This window comes from Phoca vitulina, unplaced genomic scaffold (assembly GCF_004348235.1).
Source record: "Phoca vitulina isolate PV1807 unplaced genomic scaffold, GSC_HSeal_1.0 scaffold4, whole genome shotgun sequence".
NCBI classification, from domain to species: Eukaryota; Metazoa; Chordata; class Mammalia; order Carnivora; family Phocidae; genus Phoca; species Phoca vitulina.
Genome location: NW_022589707.1, coordinates 4496936 through 4504608, shown reverse-complemented (window position 1 = coordinate 4504608; position 7673 = coordinate 4496936). Strand labels below are relative to the sequence as shown.

Below are 7673 nucleotides of genomic sequence, written 5' to 3'. Positions count from 1 at the left end.
CACAAGCAGGGGGAGCAGCAGACAAAGGGAGAAACAGGCTCCCCGCTGAGCAGGGAGCCCAATGTGGGGCTCGATCCCAGGACCCTGGGATCATGACCTGAGCTGAAGGTAGATGCTTAACTGACTGAGCCACCCAGGCATCCCTGTTTCTTGTGGTTTTGAATTTCACAAGGGTACATGATGCAAATGCTAAGCCATACAGCATCATTCCAAGTATGGCCTTTCTTAGTTTTATTAGTACCTGGATTTGCTCTTTTAATAGAAGTTGAGATGAGATGAATTACAAATAGTGCATATAGGGAACTGCATCTTAAAATGTCTTCACATGGATCCATACACACCACAGCCTTCAAATCAAGCGTAAATGCCTAACCTCATACTTGTTTACACACCTGCCCACAAAGTCTAGACTTATGATACATGAACACTGGGCAGCCTGCCAAAAAACCAATTCCTTCAAAGTTTATGGATTGTTATTTGGAACCATTTTTTTGGTAAATCAGTAACTAGGAATCAATCAATAGATTGCTAAATGGCCAATTGTCGGTTTGTATCCATCACCCACTGTAAAATATAGTCAATAGAGCCCGTATGTAGCCCATCCACTGATTCCTTCTTTGCGACCCTAAACAGTCACAGAAGATGCTCCTTCTTTCATCGCATAAGCTCCTCTAAAGTGCAAAGGTGGATTTCTGTTGCTGAAAGCCACACGGTTGATATTTCTAGTGAGAAACTGGATTTTCACATCTCTTTCCTAGGCTACTCTAATTCTCGTATCTGGAGTCCTTCCATGACTGATGACCTCTACACTCCAGCAGTTCTCTTAATAATTCTGGCATGGGCAGCTCCAAGATAATCCGTATTTAATGGTTACTTTATTTCATCTTTGGCTTGACATTCTTCCTCCCCATTACAGTGTCATTGGCTCTAGGTAATCTGTCCTTGGTGACATAATCACCTTTCTGTAAAACTGGTTGTCAGATTAAGTGATTAACTTAATGTGTAACTAGATTGTTAACTTTAAAAGTTTATCTTCTAAAAATGACAAAATGTATAATATGATGTCTAGATTTTTTTTTTTACAATTCCATCCCAATCTTTCCATTTTCTCTTCATAGTGGAATGGGGGAAAATCAGACAGTGGTGACAGAGTTCATTCTACTAGGATTTTGTCTTGGCCCAAGAATTCAGATGGTTCTCTTTGGGCTCTTCTCTCTGTTCTGTGCCTGCACCCTGCTGGGGAACAGCATCATCCTGGGGCTCATCTGGCTGGACTCCCGACTGCACACCCCCATGTACTTCTTCCTCTCCCACCTGGCCATCGTCGACATAGCCTATGCCTGCAACACCGTGCCCCGGATGTTGGTGAACCTCCTGAAGCCAGACAAGCCCATCTCCTTTGCTGGCTGCTTGACACAGGCCTTTCTCTTTTTGACATTTGCTGTCACAGAATGTCTTCTCCTAGTGGTGATGTCCTATGATCGGTATGTGGCCATCTGCCACCCCCTCCGATATTCTGCCATCATGAGTTGGAGGGTCTGCATCACCCTGGTGGTGACTTCCTGGGCATGTGGCTCCCTGCTGGCCCTGGTCCATGTGGTTCTCATCCTGAGGCTGCCCTTCTGTGGGCCTTGTGAAATCAACCACTTCTTCTGTGAAATCCTGTCTGTCCTCAAGCTGCCTGTGCTGACACGAGGCTCAACCAAGTGGTAATTTTTGTGGCTTCTGTGTTTGTTTTAGTCGGGCCCCTCTGCTTGGTCCTGGTGTCCTACTCACGCATCCTATTTGCCATCCTGAATATCCAGTCTGGGGAGGGCCACAGAAAGGCCTTCTCCACCTGTTCGTCCCATCTCTGTGTGGTGGGGCTCTTCTTTGGCAGTGCCATTGTCATGTGCATGGCCCCCAAACCCCACCACCCTGAGGAACAGCAGAAGATCCCTTTCTTGTTCTACAGTTTTTTCAACCCTATGCTGAACCCACTGATCTACAGCCTGAGGAACACGGAGGTCAAGAGTGCCCTGAGGAGAGCACTGTACAAGGAAAGTCATTCCCAATTGGAGTGACATTAGAATCCCTAGGCTCAGTAGTTCCCTGGAGCCTTGGGTACTGTGTACCACCTAAGCTTCTCACTCTTTATATCTGAGACTGAATAATCCAAGAGATTCTGTAAAGCACTCCCTTTTTCTGTCCAGAAAGTACTTGGGTTTTTTTGCCTTCATTATATGTAATTCTATCAAATATATTCTTTCATCTAACGGCACAGTCAGTTGAGAGCACCTAGAGGAATAAGTTGATTTCATCCACTGCTGTGGATCCCAAAAGGTTAAAATAGACACTCTACCTGTGACTTCATCAGGTGTGCTCAACAATAGCAGAATGCAGGCTTTAGCGGATGTAGCCACGTCAGTGACCATTTTTTAAAATATTGTAGCCGCAGAGACTTAGGACCTGTTGATACCTTTTTCCTTTTTTACTCCATATTAGGATGTTTCCCCTTAATTGTACTTCTTCTTATAAATAGTAAATGTACCTAAATGCCTACTTGGACTTAGGGGATCACTGATTTTGTTGACTAAACCTTATAATCTGTCTTATAAATTTCTGTGGTCAGAAAGTAAGTCTGCACACATTCGGCTGGCATCCCAGGGAGTTACCCAGTGAAATCCACTTTCAGCCTGCCCTGGGCTTTTGATGGCCACTTGTTTATAAACTCTTCTCACCTGCTTAAGAAGAGTTATCTGTGATTCTCTCTGGACAAACACATACTCTTCACTAGGAGGAGTTATCAAGTGCTACAACCCAGCTCTCAATGATCAAGTAGTGATGGAAAGCCCCAAGTAGAGGCAACTGAATGGGGAGAAAAGGTTTTAACAATAACAATAGTAGTCAACATTATTACTATGTACTTACTCCATGCCATCCACTGCACATAGATAGCTAATTTATAGAGATCACCTCATTTTTATCATAAAAACCCATTTCTTATTACCATCCCATTTTACAGATGTAAACATTAAGCAAATGGCAAATGCTAGACCCATGCCCCAATGATCTGACTCCCAAGCCTTCTTTATACAATGTAGTACACCATTATCAATATGATCAAATTAAGAATAAGGCTAACCTACCCCAACCTAGTCTATTCTAAGTATATATGGGTTTCTTCTCAGTCTAATAGGTGCTGCAATGAGGCTGGGAGAGCCAGAGATTATAGAAGGTCTCTTGTCCCGGTTGGTGACTCCTATGGTCATGGTCACAAAGAACATTAGGAGCTTCTGAGCACAGAGAGGGTAGGAATGGAGGCTGTTCTCAGTGAGGTGAGAGGTTTGGTTTAGAGCTCAGCTGGTAGCAAGACGCAGAACCAAAGCATCTCTAGTTTCACACACACCTCTCACATGTTCATGCACATTCGTGTGCATGCGTGCACACACACACTTATGGACTCCTTACTATGGTGAAGCACTCTGTTCTAAGTACCTTATAAGTATTATTTTTTTTCATCCTCATAACTACCCTATGAGATAGGGACTATTATCCACTCTTTGTGGGGAGAAAACAGAGACACAAGGAGATTAAGTAACTTAACCAAAGCCTTGCAACTGATAAGTATCTAGTCCAGGATCAAACTTAGGTGATCTGCCAAACCCATAGGCATAACCACTAAATTAAAGTCAAAGAGATTGTGAAATTTCAGAAGCAGGAAATGGAAATGGAGGAAGAGAGTAAGAAACTTTCAACCTCCAACCAGAGAGAGGCATTGGGCTCCGGATAGAAAAGGTACTTATGTTTGCAAAAGAACGCAGCTAGAGCCCTCTTCCCGGGGCAGTGCCATGGAGGGGGGGGTGGGGGGTGGGCAGCTCTTGTCTGCGGTCCGAGGGTCCCTGCAGTCCCGGTAGGTCTTCGGAGGCAATAGGCGGCTGCAGCTGGGCGCACTGCAAACGCGGCAGCGGCCTCATCCAGGCGAGTGCGCGGCGCCTGGAAGGGATTGAGCCGCGCCCGCTGCAGTGCAAGCTGCGGGAACCTGTTCTGCGAAGGAGCGATTTGCCGGGCTGGACATCCAAATCCGAAGGGGGGTGGTCACGTGGCCCAGATTGGCGCAATCTGCCGGTCAGTCACCAAAGCCCTGGTGGCCTATTGTCAGATATACCGGGATGAGGCTTCCAAGAAGGCCATCCAAGACATCCTCATCCAGTATGACCCGACTCTGCTGGAAGTGGATTCCCAGCACTGAATCCAAAAAGTTTGGCGGCCCTGGTGCCCGTGCTCGCGACCAGAAATCCTGCCAATAAACCCAGCATGAGGATCAGGGTTCACCTTTATAATAAACAAGTGTCACCGGACTTAAGGTTAAAACACACACACACACGCACACACACACACACAACTTGACTTTCTAGTGGAGTGAAAATAAGGGTGAGATAGTAAAAGGGTCCAGGGATGGAAAAGGGGCCCCTTGACAGTCTGAACCATAAAACAAAACAATGGAAGAAGGAGGTTAACAACGCAGTTTTAAATTGATGGGTCACCAAACAGAATAGCCTTAGAAAGTGATCTGGTAATTTACCTAAACTGGATATACTTTGTAATTTGCATATTGCCTAACACAGTCTTTAATCTGCTGTTTCATGACAGGTGTCGGGTGCTGCATGGCAATGTTTGGTGGGATGCAGGGCAACAGAAGGACAAATGGTGAAGACCTGTAATGCCAGGGAGAGGTCTCAAAGGTAAAAAGCTCTCCTGGTACAAAGTGGAGCATCAGAAAAGAGTGGGGCCCAGAAAGCATGCCCCAGAAGCCACCTGTGTGGCCTCCTAACTCTGTGCAGTGCTCTCCTAAGGTTGGCCTAAGCATCTGGACCCTTAAACATGCAAGATCTGCAGCTAGGGACCTGGGTTCTAGGCCCAACTCTACTGTTTGATAGCCGTGCTCTTTCCAGGAATATCCTCTAAGATTGCCTGAGTTTCTGTCCCCCATCCATCAGGTATGCAGAATGAGAGCTGCCTAGGTGGCCTCATAGGACTGCTGAAGGCCTCAAACAAGAGGGGTGCAAATGGACACATTTGGAAGACTTAAAGTGCTATGCAAACATAAGATATTGCTATCATTATAGTTAACATTAGGTCAGAAATTATTCTAATATTGTCAGGCTTGCTAAACTTTGAGTCTGGTGTCAAAGCTATTCCTTAGTCAGCGGGAGCATTGGGGTTGATAAGTCACCCAAACCTTTGCCCACATGGCTTCTGCATCCCCCCCTTTAGCCTCGAAGGGAATAGCTTTCCCCAGAATCCAGCCTGCAGACCAGACTCAGTGACCTTTTTGTGAGTCAGTTGACAAAGGCCCCAGGGGGAATATCTCTCTCTTTGAACCTGTTCATAGCCTATCCACTAAGAAAGCATGGGGGACCCCTTTCCTAAACCAAAGGAATTCAGATTTCAGGTTTTTTTTTTCAGATTTTGTTTTTTATTTCCAACATGTACCATTATGTATCATCTCTCTACAAGGAGAAGGACAAGAATCTGTTCATCTTTTCATCCCCAATATCTTAGCATACTCACTAAACATTTGGCAAGTAAAGGACCCTTTATCCATTAGCCTCATTTCCAGATTTTCAGTGTTGAACTTTCTTCTGATTTCTAACCTTTTTTACGTCCCTCAAGTGGCAGATTATAGTATAGTAGAAACGCAATTATAGCCGATAATTATTGAGCACTTACTATGTAGTAGACACTACATAAAATGCTGTAATAACATCTTCACATTATATCTGTGGAGTGGACACGGTTACTATCATTATACAATGATGAGGAAATAAAGTTTAGAGAAATTAATTAATTTACCCAAGGTCACAGAATTATTCACTGATGGAAACAATTCAAGACTAGGCAGTCTGGCTTTAAATTAACTCTGAATTTTTCTTTTGCAGAGAATCTACTGCTATTCATAACCTGCATGGCTGGCATAAGGACTGTTCATAGTATGTACTTAGTAAACTTCAACTGAATGAACAAATAAATATTCATTATATTTAAATTTCCACCAAGAATTTATGCACCTGGGGATGTGTTACCCTTCATTTCTTTAAGTTAGGGTGTCTTATTGTCCATTAGATTTATCCAGTTCTTGCCTTTTAATATATTCTTATGTGATGGATAGTAATAATTAAGAATATGTTATTGCTCTAAAATCACAGAGAAGAAAGGAAAAAAACTAGGGTAGAAATTTAGCACTAAATATAAAAAATCCTGGGGATGTTTATTCATTTCTATCATAAGAAGCAGTGGTCATTGGCTTCTCCTGGACTCTGCCAACTTGCTGAGCCTGTGATCCTGGAAGCCTAGGATGTTGCTGGTGCCAGATGGGAAGCCATGTTAGGGTGTTGCCCTTGAAAACTGGCAAGAGGGTGGAGACAGTTGTGGGCCGTAACTACTGGAAATGATAGGGATGGGGAATCTGTTTGTGGTAGCTGGTTCACTTGCCGCCTGAAATTAGCACCTGTGGCATCTTTGACATGTGGACCAGGGATTGGCAACCACCAACCTGCAGGATTGTTGTTTACTGTTTGCTGTGAATGTAAAGTATCATCGTTAAATATGGGTTGTTGAGGGTAGACAAAAATGAAAGGAGGGTTGCAATGTAGTCCCACTGGATGAAAGCATGACTGTGTTTCTCCAACTAGCAAGGAAGTGTCTTTCTCTCCTTGCTTTCTAGACAAACTTTGTTGGCTCATTTTGATGTCTTTTTTTTTTAACCTGTGTTTCTGTTTTTTTCTATTTTAATTTTTGAAATCACATTTGGTCAAAAGAAGAGGTGGATCCTTGAACACACTTGGATTTAGACAACAGAGTGCTGGTTCGGAGTTGGGATATCTGGGTTCCCAACTCGGTTTCCCCACTAACTCACTGTGTGACCTTAGAAAAGTTGCTTACTCTGCTGGCCTTCAGGTTCTTTACTGATAAAATGAAATTTGAACTAGGCACTTTTTAAGAGTCTTCTTATTTTCTTGTTCTCTGTCTCTCTGTTGATTTCCTCACATTTCAATGAAATTTGGATTTTCACTTTTTCAAAGGAATGTAGATTAAGTTCCATGAAGAGAAAATGAAGTGGACTCAAAGATAATTGAATATCCTGGACCTTAAACATAGTAGGAACTGAAGAGTAACTGCTGAGTCAATGAGTGAGTTGAATATTTATTGAATATTTATTTATTGAAATTGCATAAGGCTGGCTGAAATAGGAAGTGAAATGCCTACTCTTAGAAAAGTCAGTTTTATTAGCCTCCTAGGATCTTATTAAATATAACTTTCATTGGGAAAGGTTCTGGGACCAGAAATCAAACTTTATATCGAATTTGGTATCTCTGTTGCTCACATTGTAAATAATAATTTTCATATGCAGTACTTACTGAGCACTTACCAAGTGTCAAGCATTGTGCTGAGATATATGCATTATTATCTTGTCTAAATTCCATGATAATTCCATGAGTTTAATGAGTTTAATACTTTTATTGCACTCATGAAAAAGGAAGGAAGGGAAGGGGAGGGGAGGGAAGGGGAGGGAGGGGGAGTGAAGGGAAGGGGATGGGAGGGAAGGGAAGGGAAGGGAGGAAAGAAAAAAGAAAGAAAGAAAGGAAGAAAGAAAGAAAGAAAGAAAGAAAGAAAGAAAGAAAGAAAGAAAG

General features: G+C 43.1%; 2 pseudogenes; both read left to right on the top strand.

Annotated features, from left to right (window-relative positions):
- The first annotated feature begins 1043 nt into the window (after nucleotides 1-1043).
- On the top strand, nucleotides 1044-3710 carry LOC116630685 (annotated as a pseudogene).
- Nucleotides 3711-3830: 120 nt separating this feature from the next.
- LOC116630562 overlaps nucleotides 3831-7673 on the top strand; it is a 6325-nt pseudogene continuing 2482 nt past the window's right edge.